The 19,042-nt window shown below is 40.1% G+C and overlaps 1 long non-coding RNA gene across 3 annotated transcripts in view; it reads left to right on the forward strand.

The window, feature by feature from the left end:
- Positions 1-19,042, forward strand: part of LOC138521233 (uncharacterized) — a 522,572-nt gene that overhangs the window by 283,756 nt on the left and 219,774 nt on the right. Inside the window, exon 4 of one of the 3 annotated variants that reach the window (XR_011282977.1) lies at positions 12,004-12,078. The exons of the other annotated variants lie outside the window; for them this stretch is intronic. This is a non-coding gene — a long non-coding RNA (uncharacterized lncRNA). The remainder of the gene's footprint in view (positions 1-12,003; positions 12,079-19,042) is intronic. 3 annotated transcript variants of the gene reach the window in all.

The following is a 19,042-nucleotide window of genomic DNA, read 5'->3' on the forward strand; positions in this document are numbered from 1 at the left end:
TAGCGTGCACAGAAGAGGAACTGAAGAAGAATCCAACTAGGATAAAAACAAACTGGAATGTTGGGATTGGATCAACACGATCGAAAAAGCCGCAACAAACAAACTTCTAGCACACCTTCCCACGAATACCAATAAACTGAAAGAACCCATGGAGTATTGCAAAAAATACCCCGACAAACTATTGATGAGAACCCTCTTAAAAGCCTGCCTAAATGTCTTACCAACTCAAGAAATTCTAGTGATTAGAACGGGTTCAGAGGAAAAAACCTGTAGGCTATGTGCAAACTCCGAAGAAATTGAATCAATAAAACATCTATTGATGCGCTGCCCTGCCCTTCACCAAGCCAGGATCGCCTATTTTTCCCCTTTGACGGCCTCCTCATTTGTGGGGAACAAACATATCTGGTGGAATCGGCTAATCACAGGAGAAAAGACTCGATGGCACACGGCTGCTGCGAAACTTTTGAACCTGGCAATGGAAAGAACAAAAGTGAAAGTGGAGGTCGGAGGCTCAACGAACCTTCAAATAATCTAATTGCAAGGATCGTACCAAATGTGAGACACTAGGCAAAATGAAATTGTGAATATTGAAATGAAATTGTGAAGATTGAAATGCACTCTTGTAAAAATCTCTATTTTTTGGGATTAAAGACAAGTAATAAAAAAAAAAATGTTTTAAAAAATGTATTGAAGGAATTGCAACTAAAAGTGCCCCATTATGCAAATTAATTAGGAAAACTAGAAGTTTGTGTGGTCAGAGACATGCAATCAAATATTTACAATGATCAAAAATCTTATTGCAGAAGCACCAACATTAAACATGTTTAGTGTATTTTTTGGATCTGGGTAACTGTTTTATAAACCTTAGAGTCTTCTCACCAAAGATAGAAGGCAGTAAGTTGGCATGGACTGCATATGCAGATGGTGTGACTCTATTTGACCATAGACCTATTGGCCTTCAGCGGCTTTTATCAGCATTCAATAAATACATTTGTACAAATGCCCTCAAAATCAACCCCACCAAGACGGTGATAGTATGTCTCTCCAACAAGAAAAAACCTAAACTTTTCACCTGGTTTTTAAACCATGCAAAGCTTCTGACGAGTTTGGCTCTTAGATATCTGGGATACCCGATATTTGGTGACAAAAAAAAGTGAATTTGAGGGATTTTTTGGACATAAAGGTGGGAGCCATGATTGCCCAACTGCGCAAAATTGATCTGAAATACGGCAAGTTCTCTCTCCTACCAAGCATTTGTTTATATAATAGCAGAATTGTAGCTCAATTCTGCTATGGACTGGAGCTCGCACCGTCCTGGTGTAGGGGTGAGTGGCAATCTATGAAACTAAGATACTCAGATCCATGGTAAGATGTTTACCTAAGTGTGTACCTATAGCGGCGATTCGCTATGAGCTTGGTCTCCATTCATTGAGAAGTGTCCTGGAATGGAGAAGAATGGGGCTATACCGGAAACTGCTTACCAGCAACAAATCTACACTCCATAACATCATGGGTAAGGGCATTAGGAGTGGTGCCCCCACATCGAAATACTTGAAAGAAATGAGGGAGGAAGCAAATAGTGTACTCGATAATTTGAGAGTTTTGAGAGATCTGTTAATCAATAACCCACAGAAAGTGAAAATATTATTATTACATGCGGATTGGAACCTCACAGTAGACGTGGTGCAGAAGCTCAAACTTTACCACCAGATTGTAAACAATTACAAAAAGATGGGGGAGCCTGCACCATATCCAATTAAATTTCCAAACAAAGAATGGAGGCAGAAATTCATGAGGTTTCGATTTAACGTGCTGTGTACGGGGGAGATTCTTGATATCAGAAATGGTAATCCAAAAGGGTATTCCCCTTGTAGGTTCTGTAAGCATAATGACAAAGAAGAATCATTGTTGCATCTGTTGACTATATGTGATGGTCTAAGAAAGGAGCGTATTAGCTATTTCAGCAAGTTTGTACCTAACACTGAGTCTGTGGATTTAGACCTCCTGTGGCTAGATATGTTAAATGGGAAAAGAGTAAACCTACAGATCGTGGTTGTGAGATTCCTAAATGTGTGTTGTGATCTATGAAAATAGCCTATTGCGAACCTGTATTGGTGTCTCCCTTATCCTGCAACAACATTTATATAATATTTGAAGGCGAGGAGCTATTCAAAACTAATCATGTGATCGAACTAATTGTAGGGAGCCATATTTATGAAATTTTGAATGCCTATGGTTTTCTCAAACATGTAAACTGTGTATGTAGCTGTGCATCATTTCTATTATGTGAATCTGTGTTTTTATTATGGTGAATGGGTTTCTTTTAAGCTTTTAAATTTGTAATATTGTAAGACCTTAATTCTTAAAGATGTAAATTTACTTCAGTATACCTTTGTACATGTTAAATAAGGATGTAAATGGACGTCTTTTAAAATTGCTGATGGTTTAACTATTTCATCTAGAAAAAATATATTTTTGTAAAAGTTACTGTGTAACTATAAATAAATAATTTAAAAAAAAAACATGTTTAGTGCCTTAGATTGCAACATATTGACCACAGATACCTGCAGTATGGGGTTAGGAGCAACCCTAACTCAAGGGAGAGAGGGCCACAGAGTAGTAATTGCCTTTGTGTCTAGAACATTGCAAGGAGCAGAAATGAATTACTAGATAGTAGAAAGGGAAGATCTAGCTTATCGTTGGGCAGTAGAACATTTTAAATTCTTCTTGTTGGGAATGTCTTTTGTAATCAAAACTGACCATAAACAATTACCTCATGTACTAACAGGGCAAAAAATGTGCAGTTTGCTGAGGATTTATCGCTGGACATTAGTTATGTTTCACTTTCACATAGTATCCATTCCTGGACTGAAACATGTTGTTGCAGATTGATTGTCATGACTTCCAGTAGAAAGTACAGAAGTCCCTCCAAAGAAAGAACTGTGGTCAGAGTTCAAAAAGCACAAGGGACAGCTTCTGAGTTATCAAAATGGCGAGAAGAGAACGTAAATGATTTAGAACTGATGAGAGTATGGTGCATGTGGATAGAAGGCAGGCCCAGACAAGCAGCAGGAATAAGTGCACAGTTGTACTAAGTTTGCAACAAATTGTGGATGGGGATATTTTTGAGGAGAAACACTAGTGAGATCAGCAACTCTGGAAATTGCTCATAAAGGTAATTTAGGAAGGAATATGACAAAAAGAAGAGTATGGGAATGGTACTGATGGCCTTACATGGATAGAGAGGGAGAGAACATGGTGGCACATTGCCTACCATGTACAGCTAGTGATAAAACATATATTATGATGGAACCTCCACTACAAACAACAAATATACCTTCTCAGCCACGGGAGAAATTAGCTCTAGATATAATTTGACCCTTACCAAGGCATTATCAAAATGGTATGCTTTTGTTTCTCATAATGGATTATCATATGAAATGGCCTTGTGTGGAATGGTCAGAGGATGTGATGGCTACCTCCGCCACAGCATTTCTAGACAGGGATTCAGATACAAGGGTTTCCCTTCAGTGCTTTTAACAGACAATTGGGTGCAATTTCAGTCGGATACAGTATCCACATTTTTTAGCAGTGCGTCACAAAGCTACAACTTTATATTGCCATAAGCAAAACGGGTGAGTAGACAGATTTAATAGAGTGATCAAAGACACACTCCAATTAGCCTTCATGTCCAACTTGAATACCCAGACACTGCTTAAAGACATGTTTTGGCAATTATTGCACAGCACTACATTCCACCATAGGGATCAGTGATGAATCAGAGATGATCATCCCAGAACCCCTGGCCTAAACCCCTTCTCATGTGGCCAAGGAAAGGCAGCCGCTATCCTGACCATGAGTCAGTATTATGTGGGTGGATCACATGGGGGAGGTTCAGGTCAGTCAGAATGAGAGAATACCCTAAATAAGTTCCCTAGTGATCAGACCCTACTAATGGCCTATTGTAAAGTTGAATATCGGGAATTAAACAACTGAGAACATCAGGGACTTCAAGTCCCATGAAGCCTTAAGTACTGGGATGAGGAAGAGGTGCTCAGAGGTGCAGAACTGCAGTGTGCAGTCTAGTGGTTCTGATGACCCACACCTGAGGGGACCTTCAAATGTTTAAACCCCTTCAGGTGCAAGCCATCAGGAGTATAAAGAGAAGGAGAAGCAGGAGCCATGAGAGGCAGCAAAAGCAGCTGTTTCAATGCAGTGCAGGAGACGAGGTCGCCGCTGTTGTGAAATCAGGACCCCGTGGTGTAGCAGTGGCAGAAGTCTAGAGTCATGTAAAGTGCAGACAGTGTGCAGCAGGAAGCGGTAAAGAAATGGACTTCCCAGAGGGAGAGAGACACTCTCCCCATTCGGCATATTGCTCCGGTTTGTGGCATTCACAAGAGCGTTCTTGGAGTGAGAGCAGCTCCATATATAGAAGGCACGAGAGAAGGAAACCTGACAGGAGCCGTCAAGAGCAAGGGTTTCCCTGTCAAAGGCAGGAATACCGACAGCATGTCCAGAGGAGACGCTTAAGCAGACCAGTGAGTTGGCCTTTCCTAGGTGACCCCCGGGCACTCCTAACCCGACCGATGATACTGTATAATGATTTTGAATACCAAACGGATAAGAAAGATTTTGAATACTGAGTTAATAAATCACGGCAATTTGGCTGCAATTCTCACTTTAGGAGGGAGAGTGAAGAGAACCATTGTAATCACCATTGTCCAAGCCAAGAGGGGACAAGATTTAACAAACATGGTAACCACCATTGTCCAAGCCAAGAGGGGACAATACTTAACAAAGGTGAAAAGAAACATTGGTTTAAAAAAAGTGAAACAGAATATTGTAACCACAAATACCAAAGCCAAGAGGGAACAATATTCAAGTGAGGTGAAGGTGATGTGCAGAAGGAAGATTACTGTTAGAAGAAGATTGTACCAAGTATTGCCTAAGCCAAAACAAGGCAAGCAAAAGGAAACAAAGTTGGCAGAACAGAATCCCTCCATGTGATAATTGTCAAAGGGGAGAGAAATATAATCTGCATTGCCGAGGGCAAGTGAACAAGTGTGAAATATATTATCAATCCATGAAACAGTTGTGGATGTAACTTTCCCCAATGAGGATTAAAGTCTGGAAAGTTTGGAGCAAGCCTCAACACAAGTTACTGATAGTAGTTGTCGGAGATTTGTCCTGGCAGGCGAGTAGACCAGAAGGGAAGAAATGTAGGGGTTAGTCCTGGCAGGCGAGTGGACTAGGAAGAAGTTGAAGTAACGCAGTGTGGTAGGAGGTTGTGGCTGAACAAAAGAGTACATCAGATGGTGTGCTTTGTGGAATTATTGTGAAACCATCCTGACCAAAATTGTGTTTGCATTTAAAGAAGTCTTTTTGGTTTATCAAACAGCAGTTTGTGGACACTTTGAACATTGTCTTAAAGAGTGAGAAAGTCTATTAGCCAATAAGACTATTGTGTTGCCAAGTGAAGAACCTGTGGAGGGAAGAGAACTGTGTGCTATGCTTTGAATGGAACTTGACTAATGAAAGAACTTATTTACTTATAACTTTCTGTTGGAAATATTCTGAACTGATCCAGGGGAAGGCGATTCAACCCTGGATATAAGGATTTATGTTTACAATTTCTCTATGTGCATTTAAATGTTATGTTGTGAATTTTGAACAGCCAGATAATCCCTTCTATATGTTGGTTGTGTGTATACATGTGAGGGACAGAGATGTTTGGACATAAGGTCGGTCTTCTTTAGCTTTTGGATTTGTTAGGCTAGGCAGAGTTAGGCTTTTGTCTCACACTTACTGTTCAATAAAATGGCTAATTGTGTGAAAACGATCTACTTGCCTGTCTCGTCTTTTCTGACCCCTCACAGATCACACCATTTACAGCATTAAAAGGCAGGAAACCAGTGTGTGAGATGTCACCAGACAGGCTGGGGATGTCTGGTTTAGTGTAAGTGGATCGAGCTGAACTTATGGAAAGGGCGGAGAAATGCCAAAGTAGATATTACCTGTGGTTTGATGAGTGTAAATGTATATGTGTGGAACCATTACAAGTTGATGACAGAGTAAGGATAAGAAATGCTGGATTAAAGTGGAAGAGTGTTTCCTATTTATCATCTGTCAAGAGGATTTGTTGAATTACAGGGACAGTGACAGTGTGGACTCATCTAGTATTATTAAAGAGGAGGAGTCAGAGGCAACTGGTGAAATGTCATGATGCAGAGTGGAGGGAGAACAAAACAGTGAATAGATCCAGAGCAGAACTATCAGCTGAGTACACACAGAACAATGCTGAAGATAACAAACTCACATGACAAGACTCAACAACAGGAAAATGTGAGTGGAGAAGACCGAAATACAATACCATCACAGGGAGTGTGAGAAGAGGAACCAAATGAACGGAGATCAAAAAGTCAACCAAGGGCATTTAGGTCTGACAATGAGCCACATGAATCTACAGTGAGAGCGGAACAGGAAGTGCCTGGTGCCTGTTGAGAGAATACCCTCAGAACATCACATTACATGTTCCAAGTAACAACAAGGTGTAATGACATGGTGGTTTGCATAAGCAGGGAAAGTGTGTGGGGGGAAGACGATGAGCCGCGCAATGGCAAGCACTGGTGCGGGATTAAAATCTCACTGTTATGGCGGTTGACACTGCGCTGGGAGAAGCCTCAGTTGGAGGGGCTTCTCGGACCGACAGACAGTTATTTGTGTGGCTCTTCTGTGGAGTGGTAAATAAAGTAACCCACCTTCATTCTTGGCTCTTGTGTAACTTTCTAGAACCACAACATCCTGCTCCCTGGTAATCATGGCAAGAGCTCCTCTGTGGACCAGCAGAGGGATTTCCAATCAGGTTTGATATGATAAGATCTCATTAGGTTTCTGGAGGCTCTGGACCCTTGGGCGTTTCTGTAGTTACTTTTAAGGGGCATCTTTGTAGACGACCTTGCAGTTATACAACGGGGACTGGATCAAGGACCTAGAAAATGTTACCATATGACTGGACCTTTGGAGCGGAAGCCCCTTGTCCAGCAGCAAGAAATGATAGTTTGTATTGTTATGGCTGTGCTTATCTTTTGACTGAAAAGGAGGGATTCAGACACCTAGGGGCTTGAATACTACTTCAGATTGTGACAAATCCAGGGAATGTGTCCTTTCTCTGCAAGGGGGAGCCAGTTCGGGACTAGGGAAGGTAACCTGCTACACAATATCCTCCGTAGTGGACAGGGCACGCTTGCTTTGTGTAGCAGATCCCAGTTGGGGTGACCCCTGCTCTGGGGACAAGGAATGCCCAAGTAAAGATTCCAACCCTCCTGTCTTTACTTCTAAAGCTTCAGTATTTGGGGGTTGAACAGAATAAGAATATACAGTACCCTTTAAGGTGGAAGGCTTGGTATCTGACCTGTATTTGTTACTGCCATCTTTTGAGCACCAGGACTAATGCTGTCATCCCCATTTTGCCCAAGGAGGAACCCAAATACACATGGACACCTGCAGCAGAGGAGAGAGACAGCTGAAGTACGAGAAACACGGGCCTGTGCGTCCCTCTCTCACATGAAGGAGAAGAGCGAGGAGCCACGTCGTTAACGTGGTAGGTGGAGATTCCGGAAAGGCAGTGGAGTGCTTCCACTGGCAGTGACGCAGAGATCTCAGAGAGCCCGGGAATGGGGAAGCAGGAGACAGCAATGCCGCACCTGGAACAACGTGGAGACATCCAGCCGAAGCAATGCCTGGAGCCTGCCTGTCTCTAAGCAGACAAGCTGCCAAGAGTAGCAAAACCACAGAGACAGACACCAGGTCTGAGGTGTGTAACTGTGTTGTCAGCCAGAGATACAGGAGTCCCAGAAGGACCCCACCCCTGGAAGAGAGGTACGCAATGTCATCTAAAAAGCGGGTGGAGGTCAGTGAGGCACGAAGCCCAGACTGGGCTTCTATACCAAACACCCCATGAAGATACTAAGAAAACTAAAGCTAAGCAGGCCAGAATCCTACACCGGGCTGAGAGAGCAAACACCCCACCAAGTAGTGAAAAAACAGAGAGAAGAAAGGCGAGAAAGCCATTTGACCACGCTGGGCTGAGTATCCAAATACCCTAGAAGGGGGTGCGAGAAACAAATGGCCAAACAGGGCTGAAGCAACCCTTCGTCCACGGCGCACTGCAAGTAGGAGTACCCCAGAAGGGAGCCAGTGAAGCAACTACCACAGTAGGGCTGAACAAGCCTGTACCCCACCAGGGCCTGACAACCCAGTTACTTCACCAGGGGGTGAGTGAAAGGACAAAACTAGGATTGGCCAAGCCCGTAATTTTCATGAGGTGAACAGTTAGAATTTAACCCGTAAACTTTGTTGCCATTTTGAATACCAACCTATTCAGGTCCAGAGGATATTTCCCAGGAGAAGGGATAAAGCAAATCTACTTGGACATTTGTTTTAAAAGTGTTTTATTTTGATATTAAACCATGAACTGGAAGATATCAAAAGAACTCTTTATGGGGGTGCAGCCAGAAAACCAGCCAACACCAAACTCTAGCAAGGGGAAAGTTACCAGATCCTAAACTGAAGCTTAGGTTTTCCTTTTCTTTCTTTGTTTTGTGGTATGGCTGCTAATATATTTGGCCCAAGGACAATGCTTGTTTGTGAGACGTCCTGACAAGCGCCTGTTTCTTAATTTCTACTGTAAGTGACGATTGAGAAGGTTTTCTTTAATTTCCTCAAAAAGGTCAGTTGTTGAACCATGTCCTCTGGTCCGCCTCCTATGTCTGGCTTGCCACACAATCCAAAACAAAGCCGAATGTTTTACGGAAACCACAAAAAATTAATTCAAAACACAGTGATAAAAATGTAACAAAATCCAAAATAAACACAGAAGAATCATTTGGATATAATACCAACCATTTTTACAGCACACATGGAACATGGATTGTGGCTTCTCATAATAGTTATTGTCCCAGCCAATGGTGCTCATTTTGATTAACTTTTGAAGGATGAACCGATAAGCCAGCCATGACAGAATTCAAATCTGCAACTGCAGGTAGCGCGTACATATCTGTTGTAGGTGCATCAACCCACTGAGCTATTTTACTGGATTTAAAACACATGACCTGCACATTACCATTGCACGCAGATCACTGCATTAACTCTCTGAGCTTCCCTACTAAGATTTTAATGATACACACGAGACACCCGATTTCTCCAGTGGCTGTTTAACTGCTTTAACTCTATTTTACCATATGCATGTGAGGATAGGCCCTTGGACCCCATACTCACACCTGTACTCTCGGCCAATGGTGCGAGGTTCCATTTTGGTGGCAGGGGTATCGTCGTCGACTGTGGCCAGGGTTGGACTGGCCTATATGGAACTCTGGAGATTTCCCAGTAGGCCTCTGCACCCTGGGCCTCTTTTGTGTCGTATTTTAAAATGTTCGCATAGGAAAAGTGCTGGCCCTGCTGAAAATGCGTAATATGGGGCCACTTTGAAAATCATTTCTAGGGCCCTTCTTGGTTTCCAGTCCACCCCTGTCTGTGGGGCTAGCAGACATTCGACGCCTGGCTTTGTATCTGCGCCCGGACCCTAAGGATGAGTAATTATGAGTCATGAGTCAGCAACTACGCAGGGCTATTTATAAGAAATACTCGTGTGTACTTCCCCATTATGATGAGCGCTATTTATAAGAAATACTCGTGTTTACTTCCCCATTATGATGACGCTTCCGCTTTTTCAGTGAAGCCTCATCTCGCCACAGGACTTCGGGGTGCAGAGTAAAAGCACACCTGAAAGGATGGCCTTGGCAAAGCAGAATTCCTCTCCAGCAGTATAGGAATCGAATTCAGGAAAATAAGGTTCATCTCCTGAAACAGCAGTTTCATCGTGGAACAGAGGGATTTTTTTTTTCAGTTTGATCAGCCTACCAAATGGATTTCTCCCAACACTTTAAAGTCTACAAAAAAACAAGCATTGGCAATGCCAGCAGTTTAGGCTTCTGGTTCGGCAGGGGAAAGGCACTTGCCATGCACTGCAGTAGTGCTATGAACTGCCCATTGATGGTAGCAGGTGCAAAATGGTGCGAGTCCCTGGGCATCTAATAGCAGTGCCTAGCATATGCTCAATACTTATATATATATATTAATGACTTTGTCAATGCTTTTTTTAACAGGACTTGTGCCTTGGCCACCAGCTACCATCACCAGACAGATGGACAAACGGAGAGGATCAACCAGATTCTTGAACAATATTTGCGCTGTTATTTGAGGTTTGGCATGGATTCATGGGTTCAAGCCTTATGGTTAGCAGAATTCACGTACAACAATACAGAGCACGCCTCACTGGGTATGGCGCCTAATGAATGCTTATAAGGACAGGTGCAAAATATGTTGCCTGAGCATTTACCAGAGGTGAAAAACATTCCAGTGCTTCAAGAAAGGAAACAATTGCTTCTGACCATCAGACAGAAGGCTCGAGCCAATTTAGAGCAGGCTAAAGAACATTACAAGAGATATGCAGTCAAGAAAAGATGGGAGGCCCCCCAGTATAAGATGGGAGACAAAGTATGGCTGTCCACACACAAATAGCCTTTGGTAGGACCTCGTAAATTTGCCCCCAAGTTTATTGGACCATATGAAATTGTGAAATGTGTGTCTGAGGTGGCTGTCAAATTACGATTGCCTCAAACTTTAAAGATACATCCAGTATTCCATGTGTCTTTGCTTAAACCCGCAGTTCCTGGGACGCGTGTGCAGAGGCCACCAGCAATTTACAAGGAGGGCCAGACGGACTATGAGGTGAAAAGAATACTAAATACAGTCAGAAACTAAACATTTTATTTTATTTGTAGACGTATCATTCAAGTAGGTTCTTACAGTAATTCCCTTAGAGTCCAGTCACATCATATGAAACATATACATAGGGGAAGACACAAAGTTGAAAGACAGCAATCCTTTTTGTGCATAAAGATAATAAATAGACTTATCAGCACTTTCTGATAGTTCTGTTGTTTTTTTATGGCTGTACTTTCCCTGTGTATGGTCATATGTGTATACATTGTACTCACACTACTTTCCTTAGGGTCCAATCACATCAAGTGATACATATACATAGGGTAAATAGCAGCTTTGAAGCAGCAATCATTTATTTGCCTGAAATTAATCAGTTAGGTTATGAATTGTTTCTGCTACTACTTGTGCTTTTTTGCTAACTTCACTTTCCCTGTATTTACCCATATTGGTATGTGTTCTTGTCTCTTTGTGTTTTGTCTATAGTAAAGCAATTATGTAATACATGGGTTTTATTAGCTACTTATTACATATTTCACAGTACACAAAAATCTATTAAGAAAACAATTATCATTTCATTATTCAACATATTAACATTACGAATATTATACCTTCATCTTGTACGCTGCACACAATGCTATGTTTCTGCATGAGTAGCTTAGTATACTAGATAGAACTCCATAATAGAATGCTATTTATATCAATGCATCGTTCAATGCACTAATTAGGGTATGATATTTATTGCAATGATCCTTGACACTTTTTTCGCAACATTATAATAAGAATCCCTTGTACACATATTTCATGAAAAGTACATACACATGTGATGTCATCGTCATCAATGACATTTGTGATGTCATCTTTGATGTCTGGGGGGGTATGATTGATTGTTATAGCATAACATAGGAACATTTAACAAATTTAAAAAAAAGCACACAAACACATTATATGTACTAATACATAAGAAATGTAACCCATATATACAACACACTAACCATTCATTTAAATGCACTATGTTCTAAAATGGAATATACCACAAGAAAATAAATTGGCTTCCAACATAATTACCTCACAAACACAACAGAACTGAGAACAAGAGCAGACCCACTGAGTACATAGGACATATCTTACCTGAAATAGTAAGTGTACTTAATTTTATTCATATATTTATAAACTTTCTGTATTAGATAAAAAAATATATTATCTTTTTTTTTTCTCTCACAGAAATGTCTATTACTCTGGAATGGCTAGAGGAACATTTCCCACATGAAGAAATGTCACAAGATAGTGAAACTAATGGTAAACACTTTATAATATGAACCATTTAATTATTATTATTTTGTATACATTTAACATATATATATATATATATATTTTGTACAGAGCATACCAAAATAGAAAATACTTCTGAAAAACCTGTTATGGATAACACTTTTCACAGTATAGAAGAAAAAATGGATTTATTGTTGACTAATTTTAATAATTTGAAAACTTTTGTGGAAGATCATTTTAAACCAAAAACCTCGTACCATTGCCCCACATGTACTTGTCCCTCCTCACCATATCCCAGTCAATTATCCCCAAACCCTCTCCATAACCCAAAACGTTTTGATGAGACTTCCATCCCTTCTTCTTCTAATAACAATCATGATGAAACCCCTAATTCTCCTGTTTTTGTTTCTGTTTCTGCCTCACCTTCTCTGTCATAAATTATTAATATATGTTAAATAAAGTTTAATTTTTATATTGTGTTGTAAATAGTTTCGTTTTTTTTTAAAAAACAATGGAGGTGTCCGCGGACAGTGCAGGTGTTCTGAAATGTTCGTAAATAAACTAAAATGGAGGTGTCCTGAAGAACACTATACCTGTTCTTTCTGTTCGCTAGCAAGATGAAACTATTCTAAGAACACACGCGCTGTCCTGAATTGTTCGTAATTAAACAAAAATGGAGGTGTCTTAAAGAACACTATACCTGTCTGTACTGTTCGCTAGCAAGTTGAAAATGTTCTAAGAACACAATTGGTGTCCTAAAATGTTCGTACATAAACGAAATTGAACGTGTCCTGAAGAACACTATATCTGTCCTTACTGTTCGCTAGCAAATTTAAACTGTTCTAAGAACACACTCAGTGTCCTGAAATGTTCGTTTCACGTGTGACGCAATTTTAATTAGTTCAGGACCCGAACAGTGTCTGTAGAACAGCAACGCGCATGCGCTAGCCAATCTCCGTGCATTTGGTGTCCTGCGGACATGCGCTTCCTTCACGGACTTGTTCGCGAACGGATCATATGACCGCGCCCACGCTGATCGCGTGTTCTGAATGCGGACACTGTTCGGGTCCCCGAACAAATGAAAAGTACATTTTCAATTAATCCATAATATTTTTCAATAAAATCTCACCATGGCCCAAGTCCCACATAGTAATCCTGAGTTTCTACATACCTTTTGAAACTTTTCAAACTTTTTTTGTGTTCGAGCTGTCCGCGGACAGCGCGCGTGTCCGCGAACCGCGCACAAGCACCCCTATAAAAGACCACGCCCTAGAGCTTATTCTCATTGTGTTTCTGGCTATTCTTCAGAGCACAGCTATTTCTCCAGCAACTTGCTGATTACACCATCGAGATGGCATCCCTGGCTGCAGAACTGCCACCTGGTGCTGCACCTGCTTCAGCACCACCCCCACCCCCTCCACCACCACCACCTCCCCAAGGGCCTGAAGAGGGGAACAGGAGTGAGGATGCGGAGGAGGAAGAAGAGGATGATGAGAATGAGGTAGAGGAAAACCCTACTACCCGCACTAGGCGTGAGCTTAGGTGTGGCAGTTATTTACCATTCATGGTAATGTTCCTAAGGCTCGTGCGAACCATGTTACCTGCAATGAGTGCAAAATGATACTCAGTCGCGGGAAGCACGGTAAGTACAGCTTTGGGACCACTACTATGAAGCGACACCTGAGGTCATTTCACTCTGGGGCTATTCGCAGGGTTGTACCTTGCGAAGAACGTAACAGGTTGATTTCCTCTACTTCATCCTCTGTTTCTGATCCTGTCACCACAAGAACCACCTCTGTGGGACAGCGTCTTTCTCAAGCTGCCTCACAGGCCATACAGAATGCTGATGACCCTTACCTTACGAGGGTCACAGTTGTATGTATGTACTGTGACACAGTACTCTGCAGGGGGGAGCGCCTTCGTAGTGCTTTTGAGACTATTGTCTCAGAGCACGAGAAGATCTGCTCACTACCCAAATAAAACCCACTCTACATCTTCCTCTCTCAGCTCGCCCTTTCTTATCCCTGTGGTTGGTGTCCCCCCCTTTACCTTCCTTTCCCCTCCTCTCCTAGTGTGTTGTGTATAAAAAACCAAAAAAATACAAAATATCAAAAATCAAAAAAAAATAAGGCTCTTTTCAGAGCCGTGTTTTACAGTTAACAAATAGAAGTGAAAATAAATGAAGCAGGGCCCTTTATATTTTTTAGAAGTCCGCGGACAGTTCGCGAACATTTAAAAAATTGGGTTGCTACCCCATCACAAACATTGCAATTTTCTCTGGGAAGAAGTGGTGGCTCTGAAAAGAGCCTTTGGGTGGTGTTTGTAAGTCAAAAATTATAAATGCTTAACACCTTCTTCAAAATGGTTGCTGTAATTCCAAAAAAGGTTGCAATGCATTTTGTACATTTCTCAGAAAAATCTGATTGCCAGCATAAGTAAGATGGACTCCATCTCTGCGAAAAATGTATGTACTACGAAACATAATATTTTCATTGTGAAAAGAGGACATGCCAAAATCTCTTAGAAAGGCACAAACAGCCTTATTAACATTGCGCCTTGCTTTTTCCATTTGTGGACCAAATGAAGAAGAACAAAGCCACATTTGTCTCTGCGCAATCCGTGAAAATATCACTTGAGAATTAGGAAACATGTCCATAACCTTCCCAAGTCCTTCTTTCATAGCAAATTGCAAAAATCCAGTCACATGTCCTAAACTGTTCCCTCCACAATGAATTACAATTATGTCTGGATGTTGCTCTGTCTCCAAAGTACCACAGAGACGTAGCAAGCCCAACCACTTCATTCCACGTACTCCATGCCAGTGTACATCCACATGTGGGAATCCAAGATCTACAGCTACTCCACAGCTTTCTGCATGCACCTTCAACCAATGTATCCACGAATCTCCCAAAATCCAAACAATCTGTTTTCTGAAACACACAGCCATAGCTATCTTTTGTTCTCTCAGCAAAAAGAGTATCTAAGAAACTCTCTCCTGGCACAACACACCCACTAAACTTTCCTGACCAATCCCTTTCAGTGCTTATTCTCATTTGCATGACTTTTGAACCCAAAAATCCCCGGATGTAACTCCCGATGTCCGCGAACTACCGCCATGTCTTCGGACATATCGTAACATGAACAGCCCTTCTACCATTTCCACTTCACTCTCTCTGCCATTCCCTCATTGGATGTAGCTAAAAAATCACATGACCATGCACCAATCACATTCAAGACCTCTAGATCTAACTGCATCATCATAGATCAGCACTGCAAATGTACTGTGAATCTCTCTGAGTACAAGTGTCATATCATTGGCAAGCACCATCTACCAGAAATACTGTACAAGTCTCCAAGATTTCTACTTGCAGCTCCATGCATATCCATATGCATGAACACAAACTTCAGGTATGCATATTTTCTGTACAGAAGATGAACACATTTTCAAACAGACTTTTAGCTTGTGTAATCTGTAAAATGAATTTACTGTATTTTTTTCAATTTCCTAAAATCAACTATCACTTATAAACCTTTATACTATTTACTTTCTTTATACACACACACTCAAATCATGTTAAACTAACATTTTTTAAATGAAATATATGGGCTACATATATTCAAACAAAATTGCATGCAAGCACAATCTATGTTTAAATCTTTAAAAAAAATACTTATACAATTTCATATTTTTTGTTTTTATTTATTTATTTACTTAATTACTTTAATTTAGACATGACATTGAGGCGCTATTACCTAGAACAGCTTACTTACAGAAATAGTAGTATTCACTGGTATATTATAACTTTCACAAGACATAGTAAAGATATTTTTTTTGCTACAGTTAGTCATTCAATACAATTTGTTCATTAATAACATATCATATGTACTGAACTGATGCAATGTATCTTATGTAAATAAATTAGTTTAATGGTTTTAAAGAAGGCACTGAGGATTTCAATTAAAAAAATCAATATCTAAATTAAAAACAGGGCTACCTACAAACAAAGTTACTAATTTGAAGCTTTTACAATTGCAGTGAAGACCAGTCTCCTGAAAAGAAGCAGCCGAATTCGAATAACAAAGAAGAACTAAGAAGTTACCTGTTAATTTAAGAAAAAAAGTAAGTAGAATATCACCGTAATATTTGTACTATTAATCAAACATACTATAACGTTAATGCAAGCTATATCGGTGCCTATAAATAGAGATTGTGTACCATTTTGTCCAAAAATCTCCATGTCTTAAACAGTGATTTACAGCCAGAATGGCCCACAAATTCCTATTTTTGGACACACAAATTACCCAACTGAACCGCTACAATTTTCACATTATAGAACAAACTGTTTTAATTGTATACATTAGATTTACTATTTGTACTTTTCCACACCACTAGCTTACTTTTTTTTGTCATCTGAACCCCAGTTTAGTAACACATAAATTCAAGAATACCTATCCCTACTAGTTGTAGTTCCCAATGAACAATCACACACCATTACATACATCTTTATCATCTTACTCAAACACTCATGCACACAGCACACATACATTCCAGAACACCCCAACCCATATCTTCTTTATTTTTTTCAACAGACCCTAAAGAATGCCTACCAAAAGTCAAGTCTGTAGAAAGCAACGCAAAAGTAGAGCAAATTAAAATAAAAGTGTCCAACATAAGCATCCATCTCTAGCAGAATTTGTAAAAAAAGTTGAAACAAAACAGCTAATACAGTCATTTAGTGAAACACAAGAAGTTTCAAGTACAAAAACGTTGCCTCCTATATCAAAATGTAAAACAAACCAAAAAACAATTAACAGAAAATCAGCTATCACTACAGATAAAACTACTTCTTCAAATTTTAATATAGTGCAAAGTAAGCATACCAAGAAAAGTATTTTAGCCAAAATGTACCGTCACAAAGTCCTTCAAAATCTTATAAAAACAGGAGAAAAATCAGGTTCAATGCTTAAAACCTATCGTAGGAAATTAATCTTAGAAGCATTGATGGACAGTGCAATTCTTCTCAAAAGAAAGTTATTTATTTTACAGTTAAACAAAATGAAACCACTAACAAAACTAATAACTAAATTACAAAAAAGACTTCTCAATAAGCGAAATGTCAACAGAAAGAACTTCTTAAGTATCTGCAGAGGTGAATGGAATCACACTACGAGCACAGAACCATATTTTAGTGAAGAAGCGTACAAACAAAAGCAAACAAATGCAATTGCCATACATAGCAGTGGTCGAGGTTATGAAAAAGTGAATAATACCATAATGGAACAAGAAGTACTCCTTATAAAAATATGCCCTGAAAACCTAGAATTACCCCCCCATTCAACTGAATCAGAACGTCTAGTGTACAAATGGCCATGCACGTCAATATGTAACATTCCCAAACAATGTTTCAAATCTTTACGCCAATTCCTCAATAAATATGTAAAAAGCAAAGACAAAATCAAATTTAAATTACCTGTCCAGTGTGCAAGTACACAGGACTACAGGGACATTCATTGGCCTGCATTACAGGACCTACTTGTAAAACCACTTTCCATGATATCAAAAGGATATCAACAGATCATTCAACTATAAGAAATCTAGTCTATAAACTGTACTATGTTAAAAGTCCTGCTTTAGCACTAGCAAAGTTAAATAACATCCTTCTACATGGTACAGCAAAAGACCTACTTGAAGAAATTCACTATATCCAGAAAAAATATTTTGGAAGTGAAAGCCATTTACAGAATGAAATAGCTTTAAACCAATTAAGCAACAATTCTACACATGGCAACGTTTTGCTAAACACATACAAAAAAGAAATACTAAAATTTAAAAGTACATCAGCTGAAGTACCAAACCATGTATGTGTATGTTGCCGTAGAACTTTTTATAAAAGTAACACAAAAACTGTAGACCTATCATACAAAATAGAAGACAATGAAGATTCTAAATGGTTTGAATTAGCTCTCTACCTTGTAGCAGAAAACAAATACGAAATAACTGAGCCCTTAATACTTTGCAGTTACTGCACTACAAAACTTGACAACAACCAAACTCCTTCACGTGCTATCACAAATAATTTGGAATTATACCCAGTACCAAAACCCCTACAACAACTTAATTATATGAGAGCATCATAATTCAAACAGTATACCCATTTCAAGCAATAATACGCCTTCAACCAAAAACAGCAAAATTACCTCCCTCTGAATTGGTAAAAGGCATCCGTGGAAAAGTAGTTTATTTACCATTAGATCTAAAAGAAAAAGTGCATACTCTGGGAGTGCAACGTCCAATGCAGCAATCTTTAATTATCTTAGTAAATGGAGTACCTACAAAAGACAAGAAAATATGGCAACAGCTGGTAGATTTATATAAAGTTAGACAAGCCTTGCAATATCTTAAAGAGAATAATGAATATTACAAAGAAATTAATATTGAAAAAAACTTGAAAGATACAACTGAAAAAATTCAGGAAACACAAGAAGCTGGTCAATTTGAGCTACTAGATCCTGCTACAATATCAAATACTTTAGACCATTATACAATTCATCCTTTGCACTGTAATGACACCGTAAAAGATGTACTGGAAACTTACCAAATGCGTCAAACAAAAGGATCGCCAATCAGCATATGGGAAAAAAGTATAGAAGCACGTGCTTTTCCTCTACTCTTTCCTACTGGCAAAGGATGAAGGTATGATGATAGACCTATTCAAATATCAGCTTCAGAATACCGCTCATGTCATGATGCCTACCTCTAAGGAGCCAGGCCGGGCCCAGCAACCCCAGAGGCAGACATCATTTTCCCCAGGGAAGTCTCAGCGGGCCCAAGTCGGGGCCCTTTGGACTCAGTCCTGGCGCCTTAGGCGCCAGGCTCATAGCGGACCCCAGTCCTGGCGCCTTAGGCGCCAGGCTCATAGAAGAGGATATGTGTTTAAGTGCTTGGGTGCACACTTACCTGATGCAGACCTTGCTGCTTCATCCAGGCCCT

Source organism: Ambystoma mexicanum, chromosome 13, assembly GCF_040938575.1.
Source record: "Ambystoma mexicanum isolate Mex_15411 chromosome 13, UKY_AmexF1_1, whole genome shotgun sequence".
Lineage (NCBI taxonomy): Eukaryota > Metazoa > Chordata > Amphibia > Caudata > Ambystomatidae > Ambystoma > Ambystoma mexicanum.